This window comes from Lathyrus oleraceus, chromosome 4, assembly GCF_024323335.1.
Source record: "Lathyrus oleraceus cultivar Zhongwan6 chromosome 4, CAAS_Psat_ZW6_1.0, whole genome shotgun sequence".
Classification (NCBI taxonomy): Eukaryota; Viridiplantae; Streptophyta; class Magnoliopsida; order Fabales; family Fabaceae; genus Lathyrus; species Lathyrus oleraceus.
In genome coordinates, this window is record NC_066582.1 from 9,544,830 (window position 1) to 9,567,862 (window position 23,033).

General features: G+C 36.2%; 1 pseudogene; it reads left to right on the top strand.

Annotated features, from left to right (window-relative positions):
• The first annotated feature begins 16,067 nt into the window (after window positions 1-16,067).
• On the top strand, window positions 16,068-22,243 carry LOC127135735 (probable F-box protein At4g22030; annotated as a pseudogene).
• The last annotated feature ends 790 nt before the right edge of the window (window positions 22,244-23,033 follow it).

Genomic DNA, 23,033 nt, shown 5'->3' on the forward strand with positions numbered 1-23,033 from the left:
CACCATACAAATCGCCAAGCTGGAAGAAGCGAGAATCTGCTGCTGAGCTATCATGCTCGCTAGGCGAGCAGATGCTTCGCCTAGCGAAGAGTACTGTCATGCTCGCTAGGCGAGCAGATGCTTCGCCTAGCGAAGAGTACTGTCATGCTCGCTAGGCGAGCAGATCCTTCGCTAGGCGAAGGGCGCGTATTGCAGAACATAACAGAAAAGTTTTGGGCTTGAGCTGTCCCCATTCAAAGCCCACAAGCTGCGAAATTTGGCCTATAAATACCAGAGTAGTCAATGAGATAAGTTGAACACTGGCTGAAGAAAAAAGACCAGAGACTGGAGAAAGAGACCTAGGAACTACTCTGCAGCAACCTTCAGGCAGCTCTGAGAAGTTCACTCCGCCTCACACGAACCCTAGTGCTACTTTGCAGATCCGGCCGCACCATTCAATCCTAATCAGTCTCTCTCATCAGGTATGCCTTTGTTCCTACTACTTTACGCCTCGAATTTGAATATTGTGAATATATGAGTTAACATCTGGTTTTGCCCACGGGTTTATATTTGTGTATGAATATGTATAACAATATCTTGAATGTTTTAATCATTTTCGTTTAAGAGTTGGATACCACAGGGTTTCGGATCATAGAGATCGAACTGTTATCAAGGAGGAATCCAAAACCCGCAGGCCTTCGCTAGCCGCTTCGCTAGGCGAGCCTGTAGCGAAGCTTCGCTAAGCCTTCGCTAGGCGAAGCAGTCGCGAACGTGACAATATCTGCTTTTTGTTCTGTTTTGTTCTAACCTGTTTTTGGTGTTGCCATGCCATTGTTTTCCCGGGATCTCATCTTGTTTGTCTAACCTTTTTGTCGAGTTTTTGTGAGGACTCATGCACTCTTGCAGGGATACCATTCGGAGGTTTATTCTGATTACTCGTATTGACTGATTTTCTTTGATGGTCTAGCTGGAGAGATCTCAGGGTTTCTTGCCCCTTTAATTGCTGTAACTTTGGATCTTTATCCGTGTGGTAATTTTTTCCCTTTCTCGTACTTTATCGCTTTCTTAGCTGGAAGACCTCGATAGGAGGCAATGTTTGAGCCCCTTGGTGGCATTTTACTTTGAGATACATGTTTTGTGTTTTGTATTCGTATCCCCACATGTAGCGCGGTTCCTTCGTCAAGGACTACCTGTTTGCCCTCGAGCATCCCAAACCCTAAAAACCATAATACACGTTTACTCCTTCTACTACAGGCGAGTAAGTCTCCAAAGGTCGAGCATCCGGTAGATTGCGTAGTGACGCTGTTCGTCCAAAACCCAATCCATAACCCCGTAGTTAGCCGAACTACGGCTTGCTCTGATTCTCATTCCAAATGAGATACGTAGGCATAAGACGCGATGTCTTAGCGAGCACACTAACCCCTAACCCATAGGTCAGCCGAGCTACGAAGACTCTGATTCTCATATTCAGATGAGATACGTATGCAGTGGATGCGACATCCGCGCGAGTCATTTCTCTTAACCTTTTTAGTAAATAAACACATTAGGTAAACCCACACCCTTTAGACAAAAACCGCAAAAGTGGATCCCGTAGAGTACTACGGATGCGTAGGGGTGCTAATACCTTCCCTTCGCATAACCGACTCCCGAACCCAAGATTTGGTTGCGAGACCCCGTCTTGCCCTTTCCTTTTTCAGGTTTACTTCGAGCGTTTCTTTTCCCTCCCTTGGGATAAATAACGCACGGTGGCGACTCTTCTGTCTTTTTTCTTTCGCCGGTTGTTTTCTCGCACACTGTATTTTTTCAGGTTGCGACACGTCTTTTGCAGGTCATTCACCACATGTTGTTTACATTTTGCACCAACATTTTTGTTAATATGAAATCTACATAGCAAATTAATCGACCTGGGAAACACAATTTCAATTGCTTTCATCAAAGCAAGATCTGTATCTGCCAAAATCACTTGTGGACACAAATCTTCCTTCACAAACAATTCTTTTAGTTTCTCCAATACCCAACAAAAATTCTCTGTCTGCTCAGACTCCATATACGCAAATGCAACAGCAAAAGTCAACTCGGTTGAGGTCATGCCAACAATTTCAAACAAAGGTTGTCTATCTTTGTTTGTCTTGTAGGTGCTATCCATAACTAACGCAATAGGAAAAATATTCAACAACTTAACTAAATCAAGATAGGTCCAAAATATCTCTCTCACAACTTCTGAGTCATCCTTTTTTCTACTCCAATACACATAGCCTGCATCCTCAATAAGCTTAAACAAATGTTGTATCTCACTTCTAGGATCTCTTATCTCTTTTTGTATCACACTCTTATGCTTGTATACTTGCGTAATCCGAGTGACATTCTCAGGATCTCGGTCTTGCAAGGAAAGCAATATGCGTCTAGGTGGTACATGTCTCTTTGTCAAATCAGCGACATGTTGCTTCTCATCTGTGATCAACCTACCAACAAAGGAATGACCTTCTAATCTATCAGGTAAACCATGACTATGGAACCCACATTTTACATCAATCTTCCAACCAGACCCATCTTTCCCCGGAGTCGACCTGATTTTAAATGGGCATCCACATTTCTTGGACGCACTTTGGGTTCCACTATTAGTATTCTTATGTTTCCCACCTTTATCACAACCAAATATTAATTTGTTACTTCTCTCTCTTGCCTGTTTCAGTATCTGAACGAGTGATAATAACGATGACTTTATTATCGATTCCAACCTCTTTAATCCATCTCATTACCTCTTCTCGTGTACCAAATCTTTCAATATTCTTTTCTGCCTTTCCCTTTCCTTCTAATATAGGGTTTCTTTACAAAATATTTTCCACCTTTCTTCATCATCCAACATCATTTTCCACGGCTTCCGATGTCGAATCTGATCACAGTGATCTCACTCTCAAAGATTCCACAAACAACAACACCGAAAAAACCCGATCTTGAACCCTAGATCCCCTTTCTACCTCCACCCTGATGAAAATCCAGGCGCTACTCTGGTTGCGTAACCATTATACAAACATAAAGCATCAAGGATATTATAAATAATATCACTCATCTATCACACAAATCATCTCCAAAAATAAGCAATCACGAATGTAGTTATGTATGCAATGTATCTCATCTCGTCTACTCCAATGCATGTGGTACGAAGATTTTTGGATTTCAAAGGTATGTTACTGATTAATCCACTCATCAATGGTTCCTCTATGAACCTGGTTCCATCTCTAAACTGTCAGATTTATCACAACTTCCACACCTGAACCTGAGACTTGTCACTGGACCGATGTCCGTCACCGTCAGACTTGTCATAGATCATATCTCTGAACATGAGACTCATCACTAGACCGAAGTCTGTCACCTATCTCTGATATACATTATGCATGAATGCAATAAAAAAATGCAATACTCATCTCAAACCTCCAACTCTAATACTCGTTATTTATTTCTTTATGAACCTAAAACTCAGCATGAACATTGCCAATATAAAGCCATACATTTGTTCCTCTCTGAACCAAACATCTCGACACAACTCAACATTTTATCATAACTTATCATAATAATTAAATCATGTAATTTATCAACAAAACTCATCAACGACATCGAAAAACATCAAATAGCCATCTACATTCAACAATGCATACTCATAACACAACAGAACTCACAATTAACTCTAACAAATTTTAGTCATATGTTAAAAGTCATCATACATATTTTAACCTTAACTCAATTACTCCTAAATTCAACTATGAACATATCAAATGACTCAAACTCAACTCATTTAGTTCAACACAACTCAAAATATATCAAACTCAGCTATAAATATATCAAATAACTCAAACTCAAATCATTTAATTCTCAAACTCGACTCTAAACATATCCACATCTTATTTCATACAAATATATCATCAAAACACTAGGTTAAACTCCTAAAACATTAACAACTTAATTCACATAGCATCTTATCAAAACAATCCCAAAATCATGTTCCGTGCTAGTCATACATCAGATTCAAATAATTATTTAAAATATCAAATGCAATCAGAATCAAGCAAATGAATATGTTTCAGTTAGCTTAGAGAGTCTATTTTATGACTATGTTTTTATTTTAACACTTAATATCTCAATTGATACAGTTTAATCAAACAATATAAATTGGTGCAAACATTAGACATAATGTTTGCAACTAGTCATACCTCAGGTTCGAACAATTCTTGTCATTTACTGCATTCTCATTTAACGTTTATTTTAAGTTCCTTTTACTTCAATTTAAACGTCATTTTCTTTGAAGTATATTTACGCACTGTTTGCAATCAGACAATTTTAGTTATGTCTCACACGTACGTCATAGTAACATTTTTCACACAAAACCGATCCCAAGATTTTTTGAGTTAATCTCAAAGACTTTCAAACTCGTGATTGTTTTCTAAAAACACCCGCAAACACTCCTCTACAAAGATCTTCATACTTCGATCAACGTCATCTGTTTTCTTGAAAGTCATCTCAGTTTCATTGAAAACTATATCTCGACTTATGATATAACTTCTATGACCTGGATCTATGCACCACAACATATAAGCTTTGACTCCTTCAGGGTATCCAAGAAACATACATCTCAAAGATCAAGTTTTGACCTTGTCTTGCCTAATGTGAGCATAGGAAAAACAACCAAATACACTAAGTTTGTCGAGATATGGTCATGACCCGACTAAACTTCTTCAGGTGTCTTCATCCCTAAGGAAGTCGAGAGACACCTATTTATCAAGTATGTTGCAGTCATAACAGCCTCAACCCAAAGCACCTTATTCAATCTAGCACTAACCAACATGCATCAAACCCTTTTTAGACATGTTTGATTGAATCTCTCATCGAGACCATTCTGATGAGGTGTACCCGTAATATTCTTGTGCCTTACAATACTAGACATACTACAATAGTTGTCGAAAGCTTCAATACAGAACTCAAGGATATTATCAGTTCTCAACCTCTTGACTTTTCTTCCATTCTAATTTTCGATCAAAGTCTTTTAACTTTTAAAATTTTCAAAAGTTTCATCCTTAGTATTCTAGATGAATAACCACATCTTTTTGGATAATCATCAACTATGGATAGAAAATACTTTATACATGAGTGTGAAGGATTCCTTGAAGGTTCCCAAAGATCAACATGAATGTAATCAAGGGATCCATGTGTTTGTTGTTTGCCATTGTTAAACTTCACTCTGCAGGATTTACCAACACACAAGGTTCACAGAATTCCATCTTTTCGACTTTGTCACTACCCAATAGATTATGTTTCCTTAGTTCGACAAGACCCCTTTCACTGATATGGCACAATCTCATGTGCCAGAGTTATGTCTTCGACACAAGTTTCGTGGAGGAAAAATTTGTTGATCCACTTACAACCTCAGCCTTAAGGGTATACAAGTCTTGTTTCTTCACGCCTCTCAAGATTTCCTTCGACCCCTTTATGAATCTCAGGATACCTTACTCTCCATTGAACACATATCCTTTCTTGTCGAATTCACCAAGAGAAATCAAATTTCTCTTAAGGTCGGGTACATACCTGACACCAGTCAATAACTTTATTAACTCATTATATAGCTTGAATCTCAGATATCTAATACCTACAATTTTACAAGCTTTATTATTTCCCAGCATCATTGATCCACCATCTTAATCACATAATTCCTCTAACACATCTTTATTTGGGGTCATGTGCCAAGTGCAACCTGAATCCATGATCCATTCCTTGCAAGAATTATCGCTCGAAGCTACCAGGACATCAAACGATTCAAAATTATCTTGAACAATGGTTTCATTTCCATTATCCTAACCACCATGATCTTTTATGCGTTCAAGTCACACCTTTCTTTTATGACTCTCCTTCTTACAATGGTAACACCTAATTCTAGGAGCATCACCACCATAAGACTTCTGATGACCTTTACTCTTCTTCTTCTCAAACCTGCCATCTTTCTTCAAGAACTTCCCTTTAACGGACAAACCTTCACCAACAGACGATGACTTTTGTTCCATTTGTACGTTCAATACTTATAATACAAGGTTGATTGAACTTCTTCAAAGGTCAGGTAATCTCTTTTATACAAGAGAGTTTATTTGAAATGAGCATGAGACTCAGGTAAAGAACATAGCAAAAACAATGCTTGATCTTCATCATTGATACTAACATCGATACTCTCTAAATAAAAAATCAACTTGTTGAACATATCCAACTCCTCTGTCAAGACTTTAACTTCACACATCTTGAATGAATAAAAAGTCTTCTCCAGGGACAGACGATTTACCAGGGATTTAGTCATGTATAACCCTTCGAGTTTGCTCCATACACCTCTTGTCGTCTTCTCTTTCGAGACCTGGCAGATAATCTTATCACTAAGGCTCAATATAGTGACACTGTGGGATTTCTCAATCATCGTCATTTTCTCCTTCTTTGTTAGGGCAATATCCATCTTCTCTGATCCTTTCAACGCTTATAACAAACTCTGTTGAACTAGAAGAGCTTATATCGTCAAAAACCATAAACCAAAAACATTCACTCTAGTAAATTTCTCAATCTCATACTTTGTTGACGACATCTTGTCCACACCCACCACACCAGTTTGTTGTGACAAACGCCACACCAAAAACAAACAAAAACTATGAGATATATCGAGTTTCTTAAACAAACACAAAAAATCCTTTTAGCTTTACGAAAGAGAGAGAAGAGGGAAGAAGAACCACATGAATTGGTTAAAACTGGTTTTCTATTCACTTTCCAATTATGGCAAAAGGTTACAAGTGAATAATAACAACCGTCACTTAACCGTCTCTCAATAACCTGAGAGAGCAGTCTATTTATAGACTACAAGCTAACTTAAACACTAAACTAACTTAACCAACACTACAACAAACAAGACCTTAGACAGCGCTTTTTTTAGCCTTAGACAGCGCTTTAAAGCGATGTCTAAACCTCCGCTGCTAAAGGTTTAGACAGCGCTTTTTTAAATCTTAAAAGCGCTGTCTAAGCCCCCCCCCCCCTTAGACAGCGCTTTGGCCAAAAGCGCTTTATAAGACCCTCTTATTTTAAATTTTTTAGATATACCTTAGACAGCGCTTTTGAAAAGCGCTGTCTAAGCCCCACCCCCTTAGACAGCGCTTTGGCCAAAAGCGCTTTCTAAGACCCTCCTATTTTAATTTTTTTAGGTATACCTTAGACAGCGCTTTTCAAAAAGCGCTGTCTAAGCCCCCCCCCCCCTTAGACAGCGCTTTTGCCTAAAGCGCTTTCTAATCCCCCCCTTAGACAGCGCTTTTTACAAAAGCGCTGTCTAAGGTATACGAAATTTTTTGAAACTTTTGTTTTAAACCACATTTTTTCCAGGTTTATAAACCAGAATTTCTACCTGTTTTCAACCAGATTTTGACTGACAATTATCACATTTTATATATGCCATTTTGGCCTTTTTTCTACCAATTTTTGGCTAACATATATATATATATATATATATATATATATATATATATATATATATATATATATATATATATATATATATATATATATACCAATTCAAACCAATTTTGCCTTAAATGTATCAAAATATATACAAATTTATGTACACATTTACAAGTCATTACATATACTACAAATGTACACATTAATTACACAAATTTATGAACAAACATTGAGCTCTATCATGAATTGGCACCACTCCTCTTTGATTTCGTCCACTTGATCCTTTGTATAAAATGCACACTTGAATTCCTCAAAGTACTACATAATAATATAACATATTTTGAATTAATTCCAACTATTTAATTATATGAGATATGTGTAAATATAAAAATAACTCATAAGTTAGAAATACATACATCGGTGGGAATCTTTAATCGGCCCAAAGCAAGAGTATCTCGCATAAACCTCAACATGAAATACCCGCAATCTATTTGATTACGTTGTTGAGGACACTACATATGAAAAAAAAATATGGATTATAAATCCTAAGTTTTATCAAGTGTCATCACTAATATAATAAAAAATGTGGTAATTAAAAATATACCGCCACTTTAATCCATGTAATGGAGTTGGCGCCCCTCCTTGAGGTTTGGATATCTCGTTGGGCCCGAAAAGCTTGTAGGACGCTAATAAAATAAAAATGAAGCAATTAGAACAATTCACATAAACTAAGAAAAATTTTGAACATTCTCACTTACGTGTCAATTAGGACCTTCATATCCGGGTATGTTGTCCAATCATTTCCTAACGAGTCAAGATAATACACAATTTCTCGGATAGGATTGATTGCGAGCAACAACCAATGTCCACTGTAATGATTAGGCAAATGTTAGATGGTAACTTGGAAAATAATTATAATAGATGAATTTAGAATGAAATGCTAACCCGGTATTAAACGGTATAAAAAACAACTTCTCCGCATCTTTATTGTCCATGAGGATCCGAAGAACGTACTCCGTCACGGTATCCGGTCTACTTAAGATTAAAACTAAGTTGACGGTCGCGGGTGCTAAGAATCCGAATGACACGTCCAAACCATTGGGGCGCATCAATTTGTCATACAAAAACCTAATATAAAAACATCATTAACACCTCTTTTGAAACATAAAGTAAACCGGATTAACATAAAGTAAACATCATTAACATAAGTTGTTTAATTAATAAAACAAAGTAGACCGGATTTACCTAATATATGTATTGACAACGTTGACGCCGATTTCTTCATGACTAAAAACTTGCATGAAGTCTTCATTACCAATCATTTGGTCGTAATCAAAGCCGAAAATCCCTACCTCCATATGTAGGGTCCGAACACCTCCGGTCGGTATATCGGTCATCTCTAGAAATGTCCTGAGGCACGACCTATACTTGGTGGTAGTTTTTTTCCTAGCTACGGTCTTCTTAGCACCAGAACTTTTTACCCGTGCGGAGGCGTTGCTAACCTCCTTTTTTTGTTGTGCGGAGGCATTGCTAACCTCATTTTCTTGAAGCTACATGTCATATAAATAGTTAGATCAAATTAAGAATGTAACAACTTCCATGAATATATGTCATATAATTGTATATTACCTCTTTTCTTGAAACCGTGGACTCGGTATGCCGTGGAATCGCATTATCTTTTGATTTGGATTTTGTGGGAGTCTATTTAATATAACCAAGGAAAATATGTAAGTAAAATTTTAAGCATAAATTTTAAACTTTGAATATACACATTAAAGTTAACATAAGTTTTAAGCATACCTCATATCCTACGCATATGAGGTTTGTCGGCCATGCAACAAACGAACCTACTGCTTCGTGCACCGTTGTTGCATCCGAATCATCGCTAGGATATGGTAATGCTGCATTCGGCTCAACTGCAATATCAACTGATACCTTCAAACATCCAGCAGGGAGCTCTCTAGTGTGGAGTAATACTCCGCTAACGTTATGCACTTTTCCCTTGCCAACCATCCGATAGTATGGTGACGACAAATACAGCTGACAATGGGAAATGCCCTAAAACCAATAATAACAAGAAATCGTTAATGTGTATATATGTCAAATACATAATTTAAGCAAATAGTTCAATTTAAGACAATTATATGTAATTACCTCTGGAATGTTCGGCTGAAAGGTACAGTTGAGGCGCTAGCCTCTCTTTCTCTCCTCAATGCATCAAGCTCAGCTTGCATGGCTTCCAATCTTGCATGAAGCTCCCGATTACTAGGAGCCTTTCCTTTTTTAATACTCAGGGAGGTCGGAGTGACTCCAAATCCCTTACCCCTCACCCGACCAGAATACTCAGGGACATCTAATGCCCGACTAAGTATGCCCTTAGTATCATCGGGAGATAAAGACTGAGATAGCTCCTCCTGAAAAATCAGATGAATACCGTATACTTGTCAAATATTTGTGTATAAAAATGTTATTCAATTAATGAAAAAATGTTATACTTACACATTTCTGGTATACGTGTAAAACTTCTTCTTGAGGAACTCCAGATTTGCCCACACGGGCTTCCTTCCACAAAACATGTGTAGGAAGAGATGTTTCTGAACTTTCCTCCTTCTGCAGCTACACATTAAGTCATACAATTTGTTCAGATAAAACTAATATATGATGAACAAATTTGTTATCGCAATTTATAAATACTTACCATGGATTGTTCTAAGCGTCCATATCCGACACGTCCTTTTCGGTACGGATATGCGGGACTTGATGCTCTTTCCCGATTTGTAGCACTTATTCTTTGAAAAACCGGGTCTTGTCTTTTGGATTTGAAAGCTTCCCATTCTTCAGCCGATATCAAACTTTCATATTTTTTAGGAAGCTCCGCATCCACAAAATTACCATCCGCATCCTTAAGGAACTTGGATGATAAAAATGTCTGAAACCCTCTTAGAAGCTTTTCGGCCAATTTCATACAAAAACCTCTTCTTTCTTCTTCGATGTTAAAACATCGCTAAGAAAAACATACAGATTGATAGTTAGTATCGGTAATTGAAAAAACATAATTGATACCGTATAATTAAGGGCCAAATGATTGTACCTTTATCTCACTCCAAATTTTTTCTTTGGACTCATTCAGCTCTTTGTTTCTCCAATCATCACATGTAATGGGAATTTCATTCCTTACTAGTGCACCGATAAAACTAGTTAAGGTATGCCCATTAGGTTCTATAAGCTGTCCCTGGTTGTTCCAATAGACATCTAGTATGATGCCTCGAGATCTTCCTTGGACCACCCTTCTCATTACTGTGATGCCTCTTCGAATTTCTTCTTCCGCGGATACTTTTTTACTAACTTCCTCATGTTGGTCATCAGCCATGTCTAACCTGTAATAAACCAAGGAAACCATCAAATATCAAATATAACTTATAATCAAAGCAATTGAAAACAAAAAAATAAAGAAATCATGCATTATCAGATATAACTTATAATCAAAGCAATTGAAAACAAAAATATAACGAAATCATGCATTATCAGATATAACTTATAATCAAAGCAATTGAAAACAAAAATATAACGAAATCATGCATTATCAGATATAACTTATAATCAAAGCAATTGAAAACAAAAAAATAAAGAAATCATGCATTATCAGATATAACTTATAATCAAAGCAATTGAAAACAAAAATATAATGAAATCATGCATTATCACATATAACTTATAATCAAAACAATTGAAAAAAAAATAAAGAAACCATGGATAATTTACCTAAGTCACTAACATCTCTTTCTTTTCTTTGTTGGAATATTAATCACTTGTTTCTTAGCAATGCGTACGGATGAATTGATCCAAATTCCCTCATTATGATCGTTTCTTATATATGACTCATCCGGTATAAGATCCTCAACTTCATCATTTCTATTCAACTCATTCCGTCTAATGCATGACTCATTCTCAACATCAATATCACATTGATCGACACCGCTATCATCAGTCACTTTGTTAGAGAAAAGCACTATAGACCATTTTGTACTCTTCGGGTCATTCACATAGAACACTTGTTTAGCTTGAGATGCTAGAATAAAAGGTTCATCTTTGTACCCCACCCTAGTAAGATCAACTTGCAAAAATCCAGACTTATCCATTCGTATGCCACTACTATTCACCCACTTGCAACCAAAGATGGGAATCTGAAACTTCTCGTAATCAAACACCCAAATGTGCTCAATAACTCCAAAATATGACAAATTTGCATATTTGGGGTTTAAGTCCTTCATACTTGATATATGCATTGCTTCAGCTAGCACGGTGACACCACTAGATGTGCTCAATAACTCTGTGAAACTTTTATCCGACCATCCATTGCCCGCCTTTAAGTTGTACAACTTTAATACCGCAGAAAGTCTTGAGAATTTAGTGCAACCTTTGTACAACGGTTTCTCTGCATCGCTTACCATCCTCTCAAACATTTCAGGACAATCATGAAGATCTTCTTCCAGTGCTTCTACAATCTCTTCAACTCGATCACAATCGTATGTTTCTGTGTCTTTGTCGTATGAAGCATAGGTCGTATTACTTTTTCCACTCGATTCAACATTCTCGTTAATTTTCTCACCATGAAATATCCAACACTGATAACTTTGATCAATTCCATGCCTCAGCAAATGCGATTTCAATCCATGTGCGTCAACCTTACCAATATAACAACAACGCAAGCAAGGACAATGCATTCGTCTGGGGTTTCAGCGTGTTGAACAGCATACTTAACGAATTCCGCAACCCCACTCTCGTACTCTTTGGTCATTCGATCGGCACAGATCCATGTTTTATCCATGGTTTTCCTACTTATTAAAGTAAACAATTAATCCAGACGAAAATACATAACTAAGGTAGTATCTTTGAATATCCTAACAATTATAAAGTTCAATTCATTTTAAACTTCAAAAACCTATACATAACCAATGTTAATATAAACTTCAATAACGTATCCGATACGCCAATATACCAACTTTAATTACCTCATCACTTTCATTTTTTATATTACAAGAATCAAACTTTTTCTATTACAATATACCTATAACTATACCTATAACTATATTAGAGTTCGTTCAATCATTTTATGGGAGAAATCTTGTTCCTTTAGAATGAAAGTGAGATGAACAACACTTTCACAGTTAAAAAGAAAAAAAACTACCTATTCAATCTTTAAGTATAATCACTAAGGAAACATGAAGTTTGAACAATATTGAACATCTAAATCCAAGCCTAGTCATGACAGCCCCAACATGCAATGCATTTCAAAATTCATCATGCATACCAAGCAAGTATAAAGAAAATCAAATTGCATACACATATACATACACAATTCAATATACATACATACACAAACTAACAACTCCCAAATCACCAACTATCATTAAACATTGCATTTGTAACACCAGCAACTAACCGATTAGCATAGCATTTTCAACAAACAGTTAACCATAATAAAATTAGAATTAATTCAATTAACATCAACATTCAAAATCAATAAACCAACCATATTCCATAGTAGTTTCAATGAACATTCAAATTGATTTCAAAGCATCATTAACTTTAGCATATCATTGCAACGTCCATCAACACAATAATGATTTCTAACTTCCATACTAACCTCAACTAACATGATCAATGGACTTCTAACTCATGTCACCTCTAATTACTAACAGCTTATTAACTAACATTTTTCATAACACATTTTCCTAACTGTTTTGACTACTAATCTAACTCTCCTAACACAATTAGTTACCTAACAATTTATTAACACAATTGCATACTAGTTTAACAGCTCTAACATCATTTGCTAATAATCATCCAATTCCATAACAATTATAATAATCACTAACAAGTTAGCATACTAACTCAATCACTAAAATGCAATAACAATTCAAACAATCCTAACTCAAGCAATCTATAATTATCACACTAACTGTTACAACAGTCCTAAAACTTCAATTAACATTCACCAAAATCCATTTAACATCCTAACTAGTATTCACCTGTCACCAAACTTTGTAGCTTGTTCTTTTCAGACTAGCATGAGTTACTAAATTGATACACTAACTACTACTTTAACTCCTATTAGCATTTCAATAACTGATTTCAAAATACACTAATAAACCTTGTCCATTCAATATTAACTAACTTACTAACTTTATTTGCCAATTCAAACATGACTAACCAACTTTCCTAAATAACTAACTGAATCACATTTCAAATTTCATAACAGTCCTACTAACAAAACTGTTCTAATTAATCTCTAACAGTCCCTGACACATAATTAACAGTTTCATAGCTAACTATCGAATCAACTCAACTAACAATCATATTATCATTAACCAACTAACTACTTTTCACTAACTTACTAACTTAACTAACATTTCAAACTAACACTTTAATTCCCTAAACACTAACTGATTCAACTTCAAAACCAACATTCATTAACACTTAAATAACTATTAACTAATCATCTCTAATATCACTAACAACTCTAACACTAGCCCATTCATGACAGTTTAACCCGCTCACTGAAATTTCCTAATCCAATTCACTAACAATCCAATACCAAATATAACTAACTGCAGTCCTAATAGATTTAACAATTCACTTAACATTCCAACATCAACTTCAAACTAACTTTCATAACAATGCATTAACATGACAATTAACTTACTAGTAAGCTGATTCATCTAATTTCGGACATTAATTAATTCTAACTAACTTCTTAATTTCAATCTACATTTGACCTGAATTTCATGTGAACCTGTAACCGAATTGGAGTCTATAAAAGCTAGCATCATAGTTCAGTTAGGGTTTCATCCATTCATCACTCCCAAAAATTCTACAAAATCACCCTCTCTTCTCTCTCACTTCTCTCACAACAAGTTCAAAAGATGGAAGAAGAGGAAGAGCATTAGAGCAGAACGTACCGTATTCAAGTGATCTCCTTGCGCTGCAACCTTCGATTCAACGTTCGCAAGAGCAACCTTCGATTCAACGTTGGCTTGATTGGAGCTTAGGGTTAGGTTTCAAGAGGAATTTATGGCGTTTTGTGGTTTAGCTAGAGAAGAGGAACTGATAGGGTTTCAACGTTCGCAGGAGGGAAAACAAAAGAACAGAGAACGAAAATTGAAATGGAGTCTGAAATTTTATTTTAATTAGACCTTAGACAGCGCTTTTGTGGAAAGCGCTTTCTAAGGTATGCCTTAGACAGCGCTTTCCAAAAGCGCTTTCTAAACCCCCCCTTAGACAGCGCTTTTGGTTTTAATTTTTCTTTTAATTTAAAGACTTTAGACAGCGCTTTATCAAAAGCGCTGACTAAGGTCTATATTTAAAAGCGCTTTCTAAAAGCGCTGTCTAAGGGGGGGTCTTAGACAGCGCTTTTAGAAAGTGTTGTCTAAGACCCCCCCTTAGACAGCGCTTTCATTATTTTTTTGGAACATTTTCTGTGTTTTATTTTAATTTTAACCTTAGACAGCGCTTTCTTTTAAAAGCGCTGTCTAAGATGCGCTGTTAAAAGTCATTTTTGGCGTAGTGCAACAAGCTAACTTAACCAGCTGCATGTTAGAACAAGTTTCGACTACAACACACACATCTTCAACTCCTGTATGCTTGAACAGACTTCGACTATAACATGCACAATGTCTGTCGAAATACGAAATTATCCATATCTAGACTAGAGTTTGATTCAAAATACCACTAACTAACTATCCATGTCTTGCAATTAGAATAATCTCAAATCAAACATTAAGTGTGAAATACCCAACTATTGACTAAAACATGGAAGGGATTTTAGGGATATGAATGTGAAGCACAATCAGTATAAAGAAAAGTAATGAATTATTATACTTTAAAATATAAAAAATAAATGTTAGTGAAGAAAATGTCGAATACATTCTGCCCTGTACATCACTGTATTCACTCTTCCTTTCTAGTTCCTATCCCTACCCTTGAGCTCAAACAAACTGCAAAAATACAGTTTAAGAAATAATAGTTATATAGTTTCTGTCTTCAACCTTGAGGCATTTGACCTTGTCAATGTAGAAGCAACAACTATAGAGAGCATAAACGAGAAGCTGAAGGGAGAGGTTCACCTTTGCTCACTAGAAACGTTGCAGTAGAAACTCTTAAATTAAGAGTAGAAACGTTGCAGTAGAACAACCTCTAAACTAAAAGGGTTTTAGAAAGAGGAATAAATAGATTCAAAATATTTATAGATTAAGATTCACAGTACTTTTACTTATATTATTTGTAAAAGGGTTTTACAATATTATGATCATTCCTGTCATGACTTGGTCAATATTAGCTGCCAGCTCCAGTCAATTCAATTCCTTTGATTTCATTTTCAGCACACAAGTGGCTACTGCCCATGCATGCTGTTTCAATTCAATCCTACACATTTAATATATAAAAAGGAAAGTGAACAATAAATACTATATCCAACATTTGGTCTTATATAACTCTTCTACTCAAAATATAATAAAACTGTAACTTCACAAGTTGCCATAAATCCACCCTGGCACAATGTTAAACCATATATATATAAACCTTTCCTCACTATACTGAACACAAATCAAAACACATCATACATGGCTTCCATGCACGCCTCAACAATATTTTCATCTTCATTTTCTTTATTTTCTTTTCAGAGAATAAATGTAAATGCCTCAACCCATGCCCCAAGACCCAATTTTGCACTTCCTAAGACTAATATACTCACTCGATCAAAGTTGGTTTGGGGGTTAAGTACCTTCACAGACTCAGTTCCTTTACTATTGGAAAAAATAATTTGTCCAATTCTACAATCTCTAACAACTCCGCCATGCAACTCTATGCTATCCTAGAAGCTGTATCAGACAGAATTGAAATGCACAAAAACATAGGCGAACAGCGTCAGAATTGGAACCGTTAGAAATTCTGACTTCATGCCTTTCTCATTGCATTTGATACTATATATAATAGTGTCGGTAATTATAACTCATAATGACTAATTACAACTAATTACAGCTCATAATGACTAATTTTCTATTCTATGAATGTAAATTATTTACAATAAATGTGTTTGATTATTTCCTGATTAACATCCCCCTCAAATTGATGCGGCTGGTCAAGGAACATCAATTTGCTAACAAGAAACTGATGTCGTGGGCGTGGAACAACCTTGATAAGAATATCTGCAACCTGCAACTGAGTACTGACGTGAGGAAGTGATATTATTCGATCATCGTAGGCATCACGTATTGAATGACAATCAACTTCGATATGTTTGGTGCTTTCATGAAAAACAGGATTTGCAACAATTTGAATGGCACTTGTATTGTCAGCATAAAGTGAAGTTGGCTCTGTTTGGGGAAATCCAAGTTCAGCCAAAAGACCACGAAGCCAAAGTATTTCTGAACAAGCAACAGACATGGCACGATACTCTGATTCAGTAGAAGATTTAGAAACTCTTGCTTGCTTCTTACTTTTCCAAGAGATCGATGAAGAACCAAGAAACATGCACCAACCAGTAATAGATCGACGAGTATCAGGACACCCTACCCAATCAGCATCACTATAAGCACTCAACTGAAGAGAAACTCCAACGGAAAAGAATAATCCGCGGTGAGAGGTTCCCTTTAAGTAGCGAATTATACGACGAACCGCAGCCAAATGAAGATGGCGAGGAGAATGCATGAATTGACTTACTTGTTGAACAACAAAAGATATGTCGGGGCGAGTAATAGTCAAGTAGTTGAGGTTACCCACAAGTTGTCGATACAATAAGGGATCAGGCAAAAGATCACCATCATCACGATGATATTTAACATTAACCTCAAGAGGAATATCTATCGGATTAGCCGGTTCGAGACCGGCCATAGAAATCAAATCTTTAGCATACTTGTGTTGATGGAGAAAGATGCCCTTGGATGTAGAATGAACCTCAAGACCAAGAAAATAATGTAGATTACCCAGATCTTTCATGTGAAATGATGCTTGTAACTGTTGCTTAAGTTGCTGAATGGAAGCATGATCCGAACCAGTAATAACCATATCATCAACATACAAAAGAAGCAGAACAATACCCGCAGATGTGCTATGAATAAATAAAGATGAATCATACTGACTCTAAGTAAAGGAGAATCCAAGTAGAGTGGAGCGGAATTTCTCGTACCACGCTCTAGGTGCCTGTTTCAAACCATATAAGGAGTGTTTGAGCTTACACACGCCTTTAGATGAAGAGAATAAGCTTTGAGGTGGAGTCATATAAATATCTTCTGTCAGGTCACCATGAAGAAAAGCATTCTTCACATCCATTTGATGAAGAGTCCGCCCATTAGAAGCAGCTATAGAGATGATCGTGCGGACAACTGTCATTTTGGCAACCGGTGCAAATGTCTCATCATAATCAATTCCATATTCCTGCTTGTTTCCTAACGCAACCAAATGAGCCTTGTAACGATTGAGGGACCCATCAGAATTCGATTTCACATAATACACCCATTTGCAACCTATAGGTTTTACATCATGAGGGCAAGAGACAATATCCCATGTGAAATTCTCTTGAAGAGCTTGAAGCTCTTCATTCATTGCTTTTATCCATCGCACATCCTTAACAGCCTGTGAGTAACAAGTAGGAATAGATACGCTAGAGAGTATGGCAGTCAGAGAAGTATGTGAGGAATCATACCTGTCTAATGAATATCTATCTGGTGCGCGAGATATTCGACCAGAACGCTGTGGTTCAACCGGTACAGGATCAGGTGGCGGTTCAGCATCGGGAAGGGGTGTGGGAACCTGTTGCCTGTGTTGTCTAACATATACATGACCTGGTTTATAACGTTCGATAGATTGAGGCATAATAGAAAACTTAGGAAGAGTAACAATATCATTAATGGCGGGAGATACACAGGGAGACATAAACTGATTATCAGAAAATGTCACATTTCTAGAAATGCGAAAACGATGGTTAGTGACATCATAACACACAAATCCCTTATGAGAGTGACTATATCCCATTAATGCACATTGAACAGATTGTGCTCCAAGCTTATGCCTTTCAAAAGGAGGTAAGTGAACAAAACACACACACCCAAAAGTATGTAAAGCACTATAATCAGGATGAATTTTAAAAATACGAAAGAAAGGAGAATCAAGTTCTATAACCGTAGAAGGAAGACGATTGATCAAGAAGACAGTTGTGGAAAGAGCCTCTACCCAAAATCGGGATGGTACAAAAGATTGGAGAAGCAATGTGCGTGTTACATCAAGCAAATGACGATTCTTACGTTCTGCCATACCATTTTGTTGAGGGGTATTGGGACAAGATCGTTGCGACAAGATGCCTTTTTGTTGAAGGTATTCCTGAAACTTATGAGACATGTACTCGCCACCAGAGTCAGAGCGGAAATTTTTAACACTTGCTTGAAATTAAGTTTCAACATATGTCAAAAATTTCTTAAACATAGAAAACACTTCAGATTTAGACCGAAGGAAATATATCCAAACAAAACGACTATAATCATCAATAAATGTGACAAAATATTTATAGTGAGAATGAGAAACTACATGAGACATACCCCATACATCACTATGAATCATTTCAAAACAAGTGGAAGCACGATAAGCACCAGACGAAAAAGGAAGTGTTTTACTCTTAGCCAATTTGCAAACAGAACATGAAATAGAGGCATTAGAAACATTTTTATTTCCCAACAAACCATTTTTAAATAAATGGGACAAAACAACAGAGTTTGGATGACCTAATTTTCTATGTCAATCCTTATAAGAGTTCAAAACATTATTACAAGCAAGAGATATATGATTAGAAATAAGCTGGAGTGGAAACAATCTTCCCACTTTAGGCCCCTTCGCGATCACCTTCTCCTGCACAAGACAACCATCACTAGAAAAGTTAACATCATAATTTTTATCTACCAATTGACCAACAGATAATAAATTAGACGCAAGTCCAGGTGATACAAGCACGTCTCGAAAATCAGAGTTTATGTCGCCAATATCAGTAATAGATAAAGTATTACCATCAACTATTTGAATTTTCTGATTACCATGATAAGAATGTAAATTGTGCAAATGCTCTGAAGAACCTGTCATGTGATTGGATGCACCCAAATCAAGAAACCATGGGGCGAGAAACCTTAGAAGACTTACCCTGAATTCCCAATGCCGAAAGAGCGGAAAGTACCATTTGTTGAATCAATTCAGGTTGTATAACACTATTGTTTGATGCCCCATTAGTGGATGGACCAACCGCATGATTTGTAGTTGCATGGAATGCCTGTATTGAACGTTGTGTTGGTCGTGGAGGACGTGCGGAACACTCAGAGATAGTATGACCATGTTGCTTGCAGTAATTACAAAACTTCTTATTGCAGCTACGAGCAATATGACCAAATTGTTTGCAAGAGAAACACTGAACCTGTCTCATATCACGATTTTTACCTTTACTTTGAGTAACATATGCAATCGTCACGGGCTCGGAAATGGTAGCTTCATGAGACATGGATCCTTGAGTAATAAGACGTTGTTCCTCCCTTAGAAGTTCTCCAACATATGTATCAAAGAAGGAACAGGATTCCTATTCAGCAAGGCACCTCTGACAACCTCAAATTCTGGACGTAATTTCATGAGAAATTGATCTCGCCCACTGGTGTTGTAAACCTCTTGAACAACCACGAGAGAGGTCTTGGGAACATTAGCATGTATAATAGAAGAGTGTTCTGTCCAGAGATTTAAGAAATCAGAATAGTATTCTTGAATAGACAAAGCACCTTGTTTGTAGTTGGCTATTTCTAACTCCAACTGAAAATGTTTTGTCGAATTGTCCTGGTTGTAAATGCGCTTCAAATAATTCCATATTTCTTGAGCAGTTGAAAAAGAGCATAAGTTATTGATCATTTGAGGATCAATACTGTTGAGAATCCAAGTGATGATTTGAGCATCTTTAGTTTCCCACGCATCTAAAGCAGTTTTCTCCGTCGGTGCCTTAGAAACATCATCTAGATGACTCCATAATCCCTTTCCTTTAACATACATCTTGAATTGAAATTCCCATGCAGAATAATTTTTGTCGGTAAAACGGACACAATTCTTTTCATTTTCCATGGTCATTATATTATAACCCATTGTATTGTTAAATAACAAGATACATCCAAATCCAATATGCACGTGCAACAAATAAGTTGGCTTCCCTTTTTTTTAATTAAAAAATGGTAAACAAACCTAGAAACCCCACACAGTAGCTAACGAAAGGTGAAGAAACACCCACAATCGAGAAATATCAACAATCCACCAATGAAACCACGATCGAGAATCGCCAACAATCCAACAATGAAATCGCGGTCACCGAACAGAATCACCAAGAACAACAATCACCAAGCAGAATCGTCGAGAATACGAAACCGAATCGCAAATCACAACATGCTAGCAGCACCAAATGATTAGCGATCACCGAAACAACTTGTGATAAACACGGAGTCAAAATCACAAAGCAACAACAATGAAGAAATCACGAAACGACAATTGAAAAATTTCAATTGAGAAATGAGATTTTGAGAATTACAAACAAGAAACAAGATTTCAAGAGCGACCCAGTGGGGTGTCGCTATTTCAGCCAAGAGAACAGGGATTCACAAGTTAGATCGAACCTTCTGATACCATGTTAGAAATTCTGGCTTCATGCCTTTCTCATTGCATTTGATACTATATATAATAATGTCGGTAATTACAACTCATAACGACTAATTACAACTCATAATGACTAATTTTCTATTCTATGAATATAAATTATTTACAATGAATGTGTTTGATTATTTCCTGATTAACAGGAACAACCTACTTCTAAATGATATCAACATGATTACACTTGCTGCTACAACATTAACCGGTGTTGCAGCTGCAAGTGGTGTTGTTGGTGCACAACTTTTGGCTCTGAAACTATCATCCACTCTTTTGTTTTCTGCAGCAACTTGTATGCTTCTTGTCATGAACAAGATTCAACCTTCATAACTAGCTGAAGAGCAAAGAAATGCTACAAGACTATTCAAACAGCTTTGGACTCAAATCCAAACCAAAATCAGTCTTGGTAATCTTATTACCGAGGAAGATGTGGAATCTTCAATGGAGAAAGTGTTGGCACTTGACAAAGCTTATCCACTTCCTTTGTTAGGAGCTATGCTTGAAAAGTTTCCTTCAAAATATGAACCTGCTGTTTGGTGGCCTCAAAAAAGAAGAGAAGGAAATGCAGCAGAAAGAAAGATGAAGAGGAATAGTAATAGTAGTAGTAATGGATGGAGTGAAGAATTAGAAATGGGACTGAGAGAAGTTATTGAAGTTATGAAGAGAAAAGACTTAGAGGATTATGACAGACTTGGGAATATAGCGTTAAAGATTAACAAGAGTTTGGCAATAGCAGGTCCATTACTCACTGGAGTTGCAACTATAGGTTCCACATTTGTAGGAAGTGATGATGGGTTGCTTTCAGCCATGGTTCCTTTGGTGGCAGGGTCAATGGCTTGTGCAATAAATGGTTTTGAGCATGGCGGACAAGTTGGTATGGTGTTTGAAATGTACAGAAACTGTGGTGGAATTTTCAGGATGTTGGGAGAGAGTGTTGAAAGCACAGTTGAGGAGAATGATTTGGAAAAAAGAGAAAATGGTGAGATATTTGAAATGATGTTGGGAAGAAGTGTTTTGGAGCTAAGACAAGTTGTTTCAAAATTTGCTTCTTCTTGTATGGACGAATTTGCTAGCAAGCTTTTTTTAAGATAACCTACTTCATTCATGACAATAACAATACATTATTTTGTTCCAATTTGAAATAATATTTTTTTGAAGTTATTTATTTATTTTTATAAAGGATTGAGAGACTTTACATACAGTCTCATAATTTATCAGTTAATTTTATTAAATATTTCAAGTTTAAACGGTTGATATGTTCACTATTAAATAGTGTTAATAAATAGATATTTGATATATCGTAAGATGTAATTACAATGCTGAAAATAATATTTAGCAAATGATAAAAATTGTCAAAAGGAAAATTAAATCTAATAAATTATGTTTAATGTGCATCAAATTAATATATTCACGGCCAGAAAAAAAAAGTTTTGTGACAGATAACTTTTATTAAAACCGTCTTGTCATGTTATTGCGATGCTTATCACGGCGGTTTTGTCCAACCGCCTCTAAATCTCTAAAATTTTAAAATAAGTAAAGAGAATTTGCGGTGGCAGGTAAGCCAACCGCCGTAAAAACATATTTGCGATAGTTATTAAAATCGTCATTCCACTTTGAACAATGCATTTAATTTTTTATTTTGGATTGCGACGGTTATAAAAATCACCCTATTTAAATATATATTAAACCTTCGAGCCTATATCATTTGTTCGTAATGGCGCGATACCACTGTTTGACTCCAACTTCTTGCATTTTTGAAAATTTACAAATTTTCATTGTAATATTTTCGATATGATAGACAAACAAAGGTTACTTTAATGTTATGTTACAAATCAACATTAGAAAATTAAATATGATGTTCTATGTTTCACTTCTCT